Source organism: Odocoileus virginianus, chromosome 8 (genome assembly GCF_023699985.2).
Source record: "Odocoileus virginianus isolate 20LAN1187 ecotype Illinois chromosome 8, Ovbor_1.2, whole genome shotgun sequence".
NCBI classification, from domain to species: domain Eukaryota; kingdom Metazoa; phylum Chordata; class Mammalia; order Artiodactyla; family Cervidae; genus Odocoileus; species Odocoileus virginianus.
The window spans coordinates 11,357,617-11,373,085 of record NC_069681.1 but is presented as its reverse complement, the minus strand read 5'-3'; the positions used below and the strand labels follow the sequence as shown (position 1 = coordinate 11,373,085).

At 42.5% G+C, this 15,469-nt stretch overlaps 1 protein-coding gene across 9 annotated transcripts in view; it reads right to left on the bottom strand.

Moving 5' to 3' along the window:
- The window catches only part of DGKH (diacylglycerol kinase eta), a 210,459-nt gene that overhangs the window by 93,420 nt on the left and 101,570 nt on the right, over positions 1-15,469 (bottom strand). The window contains exon 1 of one of the 9 annotated variants that reach the window (XM_020905935.2): positions 15,004-15,109. The exons of 7 other annotated variants lie outside the window; for them this stretch is intronic. The gene's annotated coding sequence lies outside the window, so the exon portion shown is untranslated. Of the gene's footprint in view, positions 1-15,003; positions 15,110-15,469 lie in introns of those variants that run through there. One more of the 9 variants, XM_020905937.2, reaches the window with a different exon arrangement.

Sequence of the window (15,469 nt, the reverse complement as noted above, 5' to 3'; positions counted from 1 at the left end):
CCACCAGGGAAGCCCTCCTTCTCCCATACCAAACTCAAATTAGATGAGCAGTGTGGTTGCCTTGCTCAAGTGACCCAAAATGTCCACAGAATCTAATGAAGCAAGACTTCTGATTACTGATGGAGACGGGGTGGGATAAAATACGCTACAGAGAGCTGTGTAAATCCTGCTCCCATAGAATTCGTGAGCTTCAATGATTCTGCTTAAGATTAAGCCTGTAGGTCACAAAACTTGATACAGGGAATCATGGCTTCATAACAATGTCATTTTCCATGCTAATTTGATTTTCTTTATAACCTACTGTTGGATTTTTTAAATTGCCTTAGAATGTCAAATATAAATGATATAAATTCTGGTACCTGTTCCCCTGAAAAAAGAACCACAGACTTCAATGCTATCAGTACCAATATTCTCTCTACATATCTAGTATTTCCACAGGATCTCACATTCTAAAAATCAGTTTCCCTTCACTTTTAAAGAATCTAAAATACTCAAGAATCAAAATTTTCTTGAAAAACAATAAAATATTAACACTACAAAATAGAGACTTTGGTAAGCTGCCAGAATCTAAATGTTTTTCAAAGGAGCAATTCATATAGTCCCAGAATCCATACAAAAACTGTAAAAGAAAGCAGTGCATTTAACATCTTTATGGGAATGTTGTCTTTCAGGCTTTGCTTCAGGATAATTGTTCTGTCACTTCCTAGAAGCATTCGGTTCACTAGAGAGTCAAGGAGGGGACTCAGTGAAACTGTAAAGACAGTACCCCTGAAGCCATGCTTCCCTGGATGACCTGCTATCCCCGGAAAACAAGACAAGGCGAAGGCTTCATGGAGGCTATTAAGGAAAGCTATGAAAGTGTTCCTTGTTGGGATTTCCTTTGTATCATTTACATACATAAGTTAGTTGTATAATGACAAACCACTGTTTCTTTGAAAACAAAGAAAGTTTGCATCTAAGTTAGTATTAATAGTCTCTTATAACTCAAATGACCTATAATTACTAATGCCGTTGTTTAATTATATCAAGTCACATCCAATTCTTTCACGACCCCCTGGACTGTAGCCCGCCAGGCTCCTCTGTCCATAGGGTTTTTCCTGGCATGAATACTGGATCCAGTTGCCATTTCCTTCTCCAGGGAATCTTCCCGACCCAGGGATTGAACCCACGTCTCCTGCATCTCCTGCGTTGGCAGGCTTCTTTACCAGTGAGCCACCTGGGAAGTACAATTATTAAGGTCAGGCAATTCCTACTGTATTAGTTTGCTATTGCTGCTATAACAAAGGATTCCCATATAGTTGTGACAGGAGTTTGAAATCAAAGGTGTTGAAGGGCTACATTCCTTCTGGAGGCTGTAGGAAGAATCTATTTTCTGGGTTGTTTTTTTTTTTTTCTTTTTTTTTTTTTCGGTTTCTAGAGGCTGCCTGCATTCCTTGGCTCATGGTGCCTTCCTTTATCGCATCATTTCAACCATCTTCTTCTCTGACTCCATTCCTCTTGCCTCCCTCTTACAAGGACCCAGGTGATTACACTGGGCCCACTCCAATAATCCAGGATAACCTCATCTCAGTATCCTTAACATAATCACAACTAGGGAGTCTCTGTTGCCATAGAAAGTGATGTTCACAGGTCACAGCAATTAGGGTGTAAACATCTTCAGGGTTCATTATTAGCTCACCACACCCACAAAATAAATATATAGTTGTAACTTTTGATATTGTAATAATGAACTGATAAATAAATGACATCCCTAGTATATTTTATTATATTCATAATTTTAATTAGTATCCATGGATGCAAACAACTTCTCTTCAAAGGGATTAATAATTAAGTTCCTTAAAAATAGTAGGCTCTTCACATGGAAACTCTGCCCAATGTTATGTGGCAGCCTGGATGGGAGGGGAGTTCACAGGGGAATAGATACATGTGCATATATGGCTAAGTCCCTTCACTATTCACCTGAAACTATCACAACATCGTTAACTGGCTCTACACTAATACAAAATAAAAAGGTTTTAAAAAATAGGAGGCTCTTATGTTGACAAATGGATTTCCCTGGTGGCTCCGACCAGGTCTGATCCCTGGATCGGGAAGACCCCCTGGAAAAGGGAATGATAACTCACTCCATTATTCTTGCCTGGGAAATCCCATTGTCAGAGAAGCCTAGCGGGCTACAGCCCATGGGGTCACAAAGACTCAGACAACACTTTCACTTTCATGTTAACAGACAGAATGATTACTCCTGCAGCATCTTACATTTTTCAGAGTACCTTACTGTCAGTAAGGTCACATACATTATCTCATTTAATCATCCAGATATTTAGCTAGCTGGCTGACATGATAGGTAAAAATAAATTTAACTTGTTTAAAATCTCCTATTTAAACTTGTTAAGTAGGAGAGCCAGAGTGTACAGTCAGAACGTCCAGCTTCATATCACAACCTCTTTTTCTTGTTAAGCCAGACAAGAAGAGCCTGTTTCTCAGCTGCTGAAATTGAACTCTCTTGTGCTATAAACTGAGATATTCAACTCTAAGGAACCAACTGTTAACAAAACAATTATGTCAACAGAAAACAAAAGGCTTAAGATGAAGAAAATTTCAGATTAGCAATAACAAAAAAATATTTCCTATAAAAATTTTCAAAATAATTAAGCTATAACTTAACTATATAATAGTACCTAAAATATACTTGGTTCACCAAAATTGGTTTCTAAAAAATCTAAAAATCACTGATCATCATTCTAAGAGGAGACCAAAGTCAATTAATACTTACACTGCCAGTAAAAAGCAAACCTATATCACAATTACCAAAGGGAATTAGAAGAATTCAGAACCGAAAGCCAGGCCACACCAATCAGCTGTGTACTTCTATACAGTTTGCTTAGTGTTCACAAGTTCCCCATACGTCCAACACCCAAGTGTCTGAAAAACAGACTTGAATAACTTTCTGAGTTCACCTGGCTTCTAGGCATCTGGGTTCACCTAGAGCCAGACATCCTGGAATGAGAAGTCAAGTGGGCCTTAGGAAGCATCACTGTGAACAAAGCTAGCGGAGGTGATGGAATTCCAGTTGAGCTATTTCAAATCCTAAAAGATGATGCTGTGAAAGTGCTGCACTCAATATGCCAGCAAATTTGGAAAACTCAGCAGTGGCCATGGGACTGGAAAAGGTAGTTTTCATTCCAATCCCAAAGAAGGCAATGCCAAAGAATGTTCAAACTACCACACAACTGCATTCATCTCACACACTAGCAAAGTAATGCTCAAAATTCTCCAAGTCAGGCTTCAACAGTATGTGAACCGTGAGCTTCCAGATATTCAAGCTGAATTTAGAAAAGGCAGAGGAACCAGAGATCAAATTGACAACATCCGTAAGAGTTCCAGAAAAACATCTACTTCTGCTTTACTGACTAAGCCAAAGCCTTTGACTATGTAGACCACAACAAGCTGTGGAAAATTCTTAAAGAGATGGGAATACCAGACCACCTAACCTGCCACCTGAGAAACCTGTATGCAGGTCAAGAAGCAATAGTCAGAACCAGGCATGGAACACCAGACTGGTTCCAAATTGGAAAAGGAGTACGTCGAGGCTGTATATTGTCACCCTGCTTACTTAACTTATATGCAGAGTACATCATGCAAAATGCCGGGCTGGATGAAGCACAAGCTGGAATCAAGATTGCCAGGAGAAATATCAATAACCTCAGATATGCAGATGACACCACCCTTATGGCAGAAAGAGAAGAGAAGAACCAAAGAACTCTTGATGAAAGTGAAAGAGGAGAGTGAAAAATCTGGCTTAAAACTCAACATTTAAAAAACGAAGATCATGGCATCAGGTCCCATCACTTCATGGCAAATAGATGGTGGAACAATGGAAACAGTGACAGACTTTATTTTAGGGGGCTCCAAAGTCACTGCAGATTGTGACTGCAGCCATGAAATTAAAAGACACTTGCTCCTTGGAAGGAAAGCTATGACAAACCTAGACAGCATATTAAAAAGCAGAGACATTACTTTGCCGACAAAGGTCTGTCTAGTCAAAGCTATGGTTTTTCCAGTGGTCATGTATGGATGTGAGATTGGACTACAAAGAAAGCTGAGCACCAAAGGATTGATGCTTTTGAACTGTGGTGTTGGAGAAGACTCATGAGAGTCCCTTGGACTGCAAGGAGATCGAACCAGTCCATCCTAAAGGAGATCAGTCCTGGGTGTTCATTGGAAGGACTGATGCTGAAGCTGAAACTCCAATACTTTGGCCACCTGCTGTGAAGAATGCACTCACTAGAAAAGACCTGATGCTGGGAAAGATTGAAGGCAGAAGGAGAAGGGGACGACAGAAGATGAGATGGTTGAATGGCATCACCGACTCGATGGACATGAATTTGAGCAAGATCCAGGAGTTGGTGATGGACAGGGAAGCCTGGCGTGTTGCAGTCCATGCGGTCACAAAGAATCAGACACAACTGAGCTATTGAACTGAACTGAACTTCCCTGATAACCTTATCTAAGGTCTCTACTTTCACTCTCCACCTTTACAGCACTTTTCTCCATTCAGAGAATAACATCTGACTGTTTCCTGACTCCACCCACTTCATGTCTGTTGCACAAGTGTATTCTAAAAGTCAAACACACACACATACAACATAAATAAATAATAAAAAAATAAAAATCGAAAGCAAGTGTAGCACAGAGCGTATTAATGTATTAAGCAATGGGCAAAGATAATGGGTTAGATGAGCTATAAGATTATGAGGAAAGTGCTAAAGACTATCTATTGTGATCATTTAAAAACTTACCCTGTCTATTTGAATCCATCCATCAAATTACTCACTGAGTCACTAGAAAATGTAAGGAGTGCCTATTTTATGCCAAGCAATATTGCAGCCCTGGAGACAAAGAAATGAAATACTCCATTCTCAAGGGGCTCACAGAACAACGAGGAACACGGATAAGTAAACATGGTTTCAGTACAGTCAGTTCCTGCCATCTCCTAGACCATGTGACCTGACTTCAAGATCCCTCAAGATCTGGACCCTTATCTATGCTCTCAGAACCCAGGGTGCAACTAGAATACAGTGAAACTTTGGCAAATGACCAAGACTGATGCAGCAGGGGGCTGATATTCAAGCATTTAAGGATGAAACTAAGATTATTTTTCACATCTAAAAGAAAATTTAATAATTCCTTACTATCATTTTATAATCAGTCGGTGGTCAAAATTTCCCCAACTGTCCCATTAAGTGCTTTTTTTTTCAAGTTAAGATTTTGAGTGCATTTCTATGGGGAGGGAGGGTTATTGCCAATAAAGGGACACACAAACCACAGAGATGAAGACAGGTCAAGGTAAGAACCAGTACTGTAAGTGGTGTGATAGGCCAATCACAGGTGGAAGAACAAAGAGAAGCCCAAGGTAGTTATGAAAAGCTTTCAGCCATGCTCAGGAGTCTGGCTTTGACCCCCAGGGACAGAGCGCTACAGAAGGGCTGTAAGCAAGGAAGGGGGTGAACCCTTTATCTTAGAAAGAGAACTCTGGCAGCAATGCAGCGGGTCAGCCGGGTGGGCAGGAGACAGGGGAGAAGGCTCTTCTGAAACTGTAGGCAAGACAAGACAGGGTCTGAGCTCAGGGTGGCGGAGGGCTGCTACAGAGAGGAGTGGTCCAGAACAGACAGCAGAGATGGGGAAGGGTTTAACAGCTTTCCAGAGGCAGCACTAATGGGACGTGGCGACCAGCTGTGAAGAGTGATAATGGGACAGCAGTTCAGATGACTCCGGCTTTCACACTTGGAATGAAAATCAGTTTAAAGTCCAAAATACTAAGACTGACCATTTACGGAGGAATTATAACAGGCCAGGACTAAAATATATCATATCATACATCACTTCATAGATCATATAGCATATACCATATGTGTGCACGCTTAGTCGTGTCCAGCTCTTTGTGACCCCATAGACTGTAGCCCGCCAAGCTCCTCTGTCCTTGGGATTCTCCAGGCAAGTATACTGGAGTGGGTTACCATTTCCTCCTTTAGAGGATCTTCCCGACCCAGGGATAGAACCCTCATCTCCTGCACTGGCAGGCAAATTCTTTCCCACTGTGCCACCTGAGAAGCCCAGCATATATCATATTATATCACATATCATATTGTATCAGATTTCATCCACAGAGCTCAAAAAGGAGCAAACCATTTTACACTTGACGAACCTAAGACCCAAAGAGGTTTGTAACCTGCCCAAGGTCACAATGCACATGTAGGATTTGAAACTAAATTCGGTCTGCTTTCCTAGCCATCTCCTAGAGAATGAAGGAACATCAAATAATTTACTGGCATTATCCTAGAAGAACAGACAGAAAAGGCTGTACAAACTGCTACCTTTTTCTCCCCTTAAAAAATAATCAGGGATATTTCAGTTATATCTCAATCCTGTATATACTTGTACATTCTTTAAAGATGAGCACAGAAAGGTGCTGGTAAAATAATAATAATTTCATTTACAAATATAGACAGATCTCTCTGCAAACCAGATATCTATGGAGAACAAAACAGTGAGAAGAACCAGGAAATCCTAACGGAAATCAAACCTAAATATTCACTGGAAGGACTGATGTTGAAGTTGAAGCTCCAATACTTTGGCCACCTGATTCAAAGAACCAACTCACTGGAAAAGACCCTGGTGCTGGGAAAGATTGAAGGTAAAATGAGAAGCGGGCAGCAGAGGATGAGATGGTTAGACAGCTAAGATTTATGTCCATCAACTCAACGGACATGAATCTGAGCAAACTCCAGGAGATGGTGAAGGACCGGGGAGCCTGGCGTGCTGCAGACCATGGGGTTGCAAAGAGTCGGACACAACATAGCAAATGAGCAACAACAAAAACGACCACATAGAGCACTGTACTTGAAGTATTACACTGTCCATAGGAAACGGAAAGGTCGTTTTGTTTGTTCAGCATCAATTGTAATAACAAGGATCACAGTAATTTCAGAAATTACTTATGTAGGCCGTCACATACACTTCTGCTGAAAATTAGCAGTGCGTATTAGTTAATGGACACATTAAAACTTTTACCCTTCATTTAATATTTTTAGACTGTACTAGGGATTGGAACAATGCATTAGCCTCATTCCCTGGGCACACGCTCTTTTGGTTTGTAACCACAAATTGCTTTGTACAGAACACATAGGCAATGGAAACTGTCAAAACAAAGTAATTATCTTATTTGTACTGGTCACCACAAAACTGAAACGTTTCTAAAATCTAAAATTTCCATTACAACACAATCATACGTAAGGAATAGAGAAGATATCTGAATATGCTAGAAAAAGAGCCATGAAAATGATAGCCCCCCAAAAGTATTTCATGTTATTTTAACAGCTTTTTAAAGCATCTCTCTCTATAGCCTCCTAAGGATCACCAGGATGCCTTACCATTATTTCAACTCACAATGTCCAATTTACACAAACCTGCCTGTCTTATTTTCTATCCTTCAATAAAAGTAACATTTATATACCAATCCTCCCAAATGCAACAGTTCTAAGTTCGTTTTCTCCTCTCCCTTCAGCATTGTTCTCTGGCCTTTCCCACATCATCTCTCATCCATCCCTTCCTTCCCTCCTACTACAGACGGTCTCATAGGCACCCTATCATGGTTTCCTTGACACTCTAGCGGTGTCCAACTTGGGCTTCCTACTAAACCCATCTGGCGCAATGGTAAAGAACCCTCCTGCCAGTTCAAGAGAGGCAAGAGACTCGGGTTTGATCCCTGGGTTGGGAAGATCCTCTGGAGAAGGGAATGGCCATCCTCTCCAGTATTCTTGCCTGGAAAATGCCACAGACAGAGGGGCCTAGCAGGTTACAGTCCATGGGATCCCAGAGTCAGACACAACTGATTAATGTGAGCAAGCACACATTAAAGCCACCACTCTTGTCAAATGCATCTGATATGAAGCTATCAGAAAGGGCTCCCATATAGCATCTAAAATTTTTTGAATAAGAAATTTTTAAGTTTCCTCCCTGATGGAAATATTTGTAAGCTTCCATGTACCTCTTCAGAGACCTTCTCTGCATACACAACAAATATGTGGTCTTTTGAGGTTTAAATGTAAGCGTGTGCATGCAAACAGAGTGTGGCATTTTACACACACATGCTTTTCCACAGCTGGCTTTTCCCACTGAATAAAACTTGGGAGTTTGGTGTATATTTTTTAATTTAATTTTTTCTTTTTTTTTTTTTTGGCTGTGCCATGTGGCATGTGGGAACCCCATTCTGCAACCAGGAACTGAACCTGTGTCATTGGAAGGGCAGATCCCAACCACTGGACCGCCAAGGATACCCTGGTGTATACTGTTACAGAGAGAGCTCATTGAATCATTCTTATTCATTATTGTATAACACTCTACTGAGTGACAAATTTCATCATTCATTTCAGCCAGCCTCTAATTTGCACATTTGGGTCGTTTCCCATCTTTCCCTATTTCAGCGTGCAATAAATATCCTTGTACATATGTCTTTGCACACATCCACAGTACATTTCACTCCCTCTGCTAATTCTAGACACTGTGAGCAGCAAAGGCACTGATGACTCCAAAAGCCTGAAAAAATATTCTTTACAATCTACCCCAGGAAGTTATGTATCTTGATCATATGGTGTTAAACCTGGGGTCAAAATTTTTTAGAAGCTTTTCAGTAATCGTTTTGCGTAGCCACGTCAATCCTTGCTGGTGGGCATGCTTCCACCCAAACCTAGAACAAAGTCATAGGAACAATGCCTCATCTGTACAAAAACAAAATAAAACACCCTGGATTCTTACAAAGGTCTGCAAAGGGAGAAGGATTTGCCGCTTTGTCCAGACAGCCTTTCTCACATTAGGAGGTTAACAAACAGGGAAGTTCTAACACTACTGTTGAGCAACTATGAAAAATCAATGTTGGGATTCTGAGAGAGAAAATGGCCAAGGTTTGTGCAGAAGCCAGACCACAGAGGCCAAATACTCAACTCTCATAAACATGAGCTATATGGAACATACATACAGACAAAACATGCTATACTGTGACTCTTTCCACTTGAAATATTAGCAGCAGGTCTATATGACTTCTGCTCACTACCCCATTAACTACCCACCATCAGACGCTCATACTTAACAGGGTTGTGCTAGATTATTACAAGGGCTTACGAGGTGGTGCCTAGCAATGCAGGAGATGTAAGAGACACCAGTTTGATCCATGGCTCAGGAAGACCCCCTGGAGAAGGAAATGGCAACCCATTCCAGTATTGTTGCTTGGAGAATCCCGTGGGCAGAGGATCCTGGCAGGCTTTAGTCTATTAGCATGCACATACACATGCAAATTATCACAAAGCTTTAGTGAAATGTCCAAAAGCATCCCAGTCTCAGAGACTAGACAGCCTACCAAAGGACCCAGAAAGACAGCATCATTAGATCATGTCCAGGGTCTGGGTCACTGGAAGGTATCACTCACTCTTGCTGGAAGCAGGTCTAACCAAGCCCTGATGTCAAGGGCTGAGTTATCTAATGGCCACACCTCCACTCTAAGATGCCAGCTCTGTTTAACAGCTTCTTGATGATAATCTGCTTCTCTCCGAGATTTAAAGACCATCTTCTGCCTTGAATCCCATAGTGGGGGCAGCTTACAAGAAACTTCTGAAACTACCCTATACAGCTGTCCAATCCTTCATAAACCCTCATCAGTGGACACAGCCTAGGTGCCAGGACCACCCACAAGCCTTCAGATCTGCTCTCAGCAAGTCTTCTGCGTGACAACAAGCAAAACCAAACAGGAAAAAAATCTCCGACCGCCTGGCACTCCATCTGCCTGTTGTCCATAGGAAAGTCTTTTTTTCTGATGTGTCGCTGACTAGACCGTAATTTATCTTCCCTAAGTATAAACCCATCTTTCCCTGAATGCAAAGTTTAAAAGCACTGGGTCCAGAGACCACAGAATATTTAAGGCACAAACGACTGAACTGAAAAATCTCTTTTTTAACAATGTTTTTGTTGGAAATTAAATTGTTACTGGAGACCTGTCACAATGCGGAGGGCAATCAAAATTGCGAAATCCTCTTTCTTCCATTAAAGACAATTAACCTAATGACTACACAAAAATTGACAATGAGCAAGCACTCTAATCATTGCTAGCTGGTACACTGGTCTACATATCCTTCTCTCCACTTGTAAGGTAATGAGGATTACTTGTAAGGTAAGAATGTCTGGATTGAACTAAATCCTATTTAAAATGTTGACCACTGCTCTTGCACTCATAAAATTGTAATATGCTATTCATCCTCATGGAAGAATCACAGACTTTAAATATTAATCATCCTACCCATTAGCTATATAAATTTACAAAATTAAGTTCTCTGAACTTCACCTCCTCATGCACTGAGGGGAAGAACTACTTCCTGGGTTAAATGAGATAATGAAGCAAGCTATAAACTAAAAAGTACCAGGTGTGTGCTCATGACTCCTTATTGTGGGTTATCGGACAGACCAAAGAACTTTTGGAAATGAATAATCATTTATTTTTCGTACTTATATTGTAAACAGCTTAAATTTTTAAAACTTGTAGAATAATAAACAGGCTTTCCTGTGTGTGCCCAGTCACTCAGTCAGGTCTGACTCTGCGATCCCATGGGCTGTAGCCCATATCAGGCTCCTCCGTCCATGGGATTCTCCAGGCAAGAACACTGGAGTGGGTTGCCATTTCCTTCTCCAGGGGATCTCCCAGACTCAGGGATCAAATCTGTGTCTCTTTCATCTCCTGCATTGGCAGGCGGGTTCTTTACCACTAGAGCCACCTGAAAGTTTTAACATTTCATTAACATTCAAGGTAAACTTAAAATTACTTTAATATTCAAAAAAATAAGCATTTGATATTTTAAATTGTCTAGTGGAGCCATAATCTGAAAAGCATAATGATATGTTTAATTTTTAGAGCATTTCAGGATGAATGCAAGGCCAGATTCCAGAGTCATCAACAAGGCCAGGAGTCATGGACAAAGCACCCCTTTCTGTGTGCGTATCACTTGGGCTCCATCAGAGTGATTTAAGGCTGCAGGAGGCCTGGATAACTCATAAGGCACAGGATGGCAAACATCTCTAGAATTTTCTGGGATGTTTGAGCACCGTGGCTTTTAACTGTTTCTAATTTCTTAAAAGGGTGCCAAAGATTCTGACTTCCTGGGCGATGTAGAACATCAAACTCCTTAGAAAGACTGCTCAGCTAGCGAGGATAGAACTTCCATGGCACTGAACCCTTCACAATTCTGCTGCTTCAGTCAGAAGACCACAGGATAACAGGATATCTTTAGCTGAGTGCTGTCACTGTTCAATCTCTTAAGGCGTGTCCAACTCTTTGAGACCCCATGGACTGCAGCACGCCAGGCTTCCCTGTCCATCACCATCTCCTGGAGCTTGCTAAAACTCATGTCCATCAAGTCAGTGATGCCATCCAGCCATCTCATCCTCTGCCGTCCCCTTCTCCTCCTGACTTCAATCTTCCCCAGCATCAGGGTCTTTTCCAATGAGTCAGCTCTTCATATCAGGTGGCCAAAGTACTAGAGCTTCAGCTTCAGCATCTGTCCTTCCAATGAATATTCAGGATTGATTTCCTTTAGGAATGACTGGTTAGATCTCCTTGCAGTCCAAGGAACTCTAACACCACAGTTCAAATGCATCAATTCTTTGGCACTCAGCCTTTTTTATGGCTCAACTCTCACATCTGTACATGACTGCTGGAGAAACCATAGCTGTGACTAGAGGGACCTTTGTCGGCAAAGCGACGTCTTTGCTTTTTAATATGCTGTCTAGCTTTGTCATAGCTTTCCTTTCCAAGGAGCAAGCTTGATCCAGACACTGATGATGGTTTGGGTCTTTTTTTTTTTTTTTAACATTTTTATTGCTGGTAATTTATTTTCCCATATTAGGCCTCTATTTCAGTACCTCTGTGAGACAGGATCTGGTCTCTTACACGGTTCAAGGCTCCATTCTGCACCACAAATGGAGATCAGAAGTCAGGGCTAACCTAAATGAGCATGGAACTAAAGAGCCTTTAGCCATGTCAAGTCCACAGATATCCAAATAAACCCCAGAGCCTTTCTCCAAAAAGAGCCTTGGTGGAGCGGCCAGGCTGGCAGTGTGAATGCATCTCCTGCATGGTCTGCACCCCTTCGAAGCCTCTGTGGAGCTGGATGGCCGGTGGGCCTGGGGCTGCTCTTTCAGACCTTGGGCAACCCTTGCCAGTCTTCACGCAGCATCTCTCAAGAGAGCAGATGCAATCCAGAAGTTCACTTCTGTGCAGCTACAGCTGCTGCTCCCAAGATCACAGTGAGAGGCAGCATCAGCTCAGCACCAGCCAGCTGGAACCTGGGAAAGACCTCGTATGTGGAACGTATCACTGAAACGCAGATTTACAACCAGCTCAGGCACGGGGGGCTGCGTGGCACTGCGGCCATTCACTGGATGCTCCAGTGCAGCGGGGGCACCGCGAAGATCAACCGTCCAGGATACAGGCCAGGCCTCCCATGCGGATGGACGTCGTCCACTGGCCAACCCGTGGTCCCTGAGGCTGTCTTCCCAGGGAAGAGGCCTCATGAAACACTGGTGTTTAGGGCAGGAATAAGCAGGTCTACGTGGTCACCACATTGTGGCCACAGAAACACTGGTACAGGGTGCACGTCTGCAGAGAGAAGCAGAAGCGGCGCCAGAGGGTTTCTGTCTGTGGAATCCTCAACTGTCTGGCCCTCAAGGTTTAAGAGTCTTTTTAATCCTTCTCTTTCCCGCAACTTGAGCTTTTGGGACAGCATAGTTTCTGGACCTAATTGGGAGGCAATTCATTGTTTTTCGTATCTCAAGAACCCTATTCCAAGGCTACATACTTCAGAGATGGGGACCTGCTCCTGGAGGCTTTTAAACTTTTTCAAAATATAGTATCAGCAGCCGGTTTCTTTTACTCACCACTATATGTATCCAGAATCTAGCAGTGTCTGATACATACAGTAAGCTTTTTTGATAGGGTCAGTTGCTCAGTCGTGTCTGACTCTTTGCAACCCCATGGACTGTAGCCTGCCAGGCTGCTCTGTCCATGGAATTCTCCATGCATGGAGAATGGGGTGAGTAGCCATTCATTTCTCCAGGGGATCTTCCTGACCTGGGGATCAAACCCAGCTCTCCTGCACTGCAGGCAGATTCTTTACCGTCTCAGCCACCAGGGAAGCTCCTAAGCTTTGGATGACTATTTGCTAAAGGAATGAATGAATGTCTAAGGGCAGTTCTGAAAATGGAGAATTGGGGGGAGTGTAGCCTGCAGTGCAGGTTGCAGGATTCTGATCCCGAGCCCCATGTTCCTCCTGAGCCGTGGATCAGTGCTGGGCAAGGGGCAGGTGGAAATGCCAGGCACAGCAACTGAACACAGTACCCTGCCCGGATCTCCAGGGACACAGTTCTCTCAACCAGAGAACCTTCCCAGCCTTTTAGTGGTATCTATTCACACAACAACAGGTTCTCTTGTGAAACTCATCTGGACATTGATGGTCTGATTATGCAACCAAGCCCAGGTTCCCAGAGCTGCTGAGCTGCTAGGATACTCAAGGACATGCTCAAGGGTTTACTTCAGAAAGTCCACTTAAAAGATGTATGGCAGGCTACTAGTGAAGGTGGAGACCTCGGTTAACCTATTTGACAGGTTCATGGAAGGTTCATGTTCACTAAGACAAAGACAAAGGTACAGTTCTCTCACCCATACCATATTTCCAAACATTTTAGTCTAGCTACAAAAGGACTAATGTTTTCTTAACTCCTAGGACTGTGGCTTAAGGGAGCTCATGAAAATGTGAAAAAGTATTTGTGTTATACTCTTGGAAAAGATGTATATCACTCAATGAGAAGATTAACATGATACACTCACAGAAACAATGCTATTTCATTTCTAAAGGCCTGGTGTCTTTTACAGAAAAACAAATACAAATTTCAAAAAATGTAAAAATCATCAGAATCATAATATAAAGTCTAACCTAAACTGTATATAAATCAATTTTAAAAGCAAAACAATAGCCACTCCAATTGCATTAATGTGGTATCACTTTGGTGGTGGTGCTGGTTTAGTCACTAAGCTGTGTCCAACTCTTGTGACCCTATGGACTTTAGACCGCCAGGCTCCTCTGTCCATTAGATTTTCCAGGCAAGAATACAGGAGTGGGTTACCACTTCCTTCTCCAGGGGATCTTCCCGACCCTGGAATTGAACCCGGGCCTCCTGCATTGCAGGCAGATTCTTTCCCAACTGAGCTACAAGGGAAGCCTATGGTATCACTTTAGAATACAAGAAAACATTTTCATCAACATAAACATTAAAATATTTTCATCAACATTACTTTCAGGCATCTAGTAATTATGTGGAAATACTGCAATGATCAACATAGGCGAGAATCATGTTTGTAAGGCTTATTATTGGTATAAAAAGTCTGAATCATAATGTACAGATGTCAAAGAAGGATATACATATTTATGGGTACATTATAATCTAACACCATGGGGAGAAATTAGGAAATTGTGCTCTCTAGGCTAAAACCTGAAATAACACCTTTCTAAAAACTTGAGTCTACAAATATCATTCACTCCTTCAACAAGACATATTCTTTCATTCATTCGACAAATATTTATTGTCTTTCCCTTCTGTGTCTGGCCCCGTGTTAGCCTTGGGGATTTGGTGGTGGAAGAAGACAGTCTTTGCGCCTAAGGAAATTTCAGGCTCCACCATCTCCTTGGCCCCTACCCACATACACACACCATGAAATAGTCTCTTCAACAGCAGTCTTGAGGAGGGTCCCTTAGCTCTTGCTCTGTGCTATGAGACAGAGTATGCAAACTGTCCAGCATGAAGTCCAGCCATCTGTACAGCCCTTGTCCCCTGCTTACTCCCAACAAACCACGAGGGCGGAAGGCTCTGAATTCTATCCTAGCTGTGCACAGCTATCAGTCATCCAACCTTGAGAAAGCCACTTCAGCTCTCTGCACCTGAGTCTGCTCTGAGAACTCTCTTCTTGAAGGCCCCTTCCAGATCACATGGAAGCAAATGACTAGAGATTTCTAATAATGGGCAGAGCCACTACCTCACAAGAGGCCTGTTCTATCAGATGACATAGAAAGTTCTCTCCTTGGGTAGAGCTGAAACTGTCCCTCCATAAATCTTTGCCCTGTACACCAAACCTGTCAGCTGTTTCTTATACATAAATGCGTGCTCAGATGCTCAGTCCTGTCCAACTCTTTGTGACCCTATGGACTGTGTAGCCCGCCAGGTTCCTCTGTCCATGGGATTTCCCCGGCAAAAATACTGGAGTGGGCTGCCATTTTTCCTACTCCAGGGGATCTTCCCAACCCAGGGATCAAACCCACATCTCCTGCATTGGCACACAGATTCTTTACCACTGAGCCACCTGGGGAGCCCTCTTATA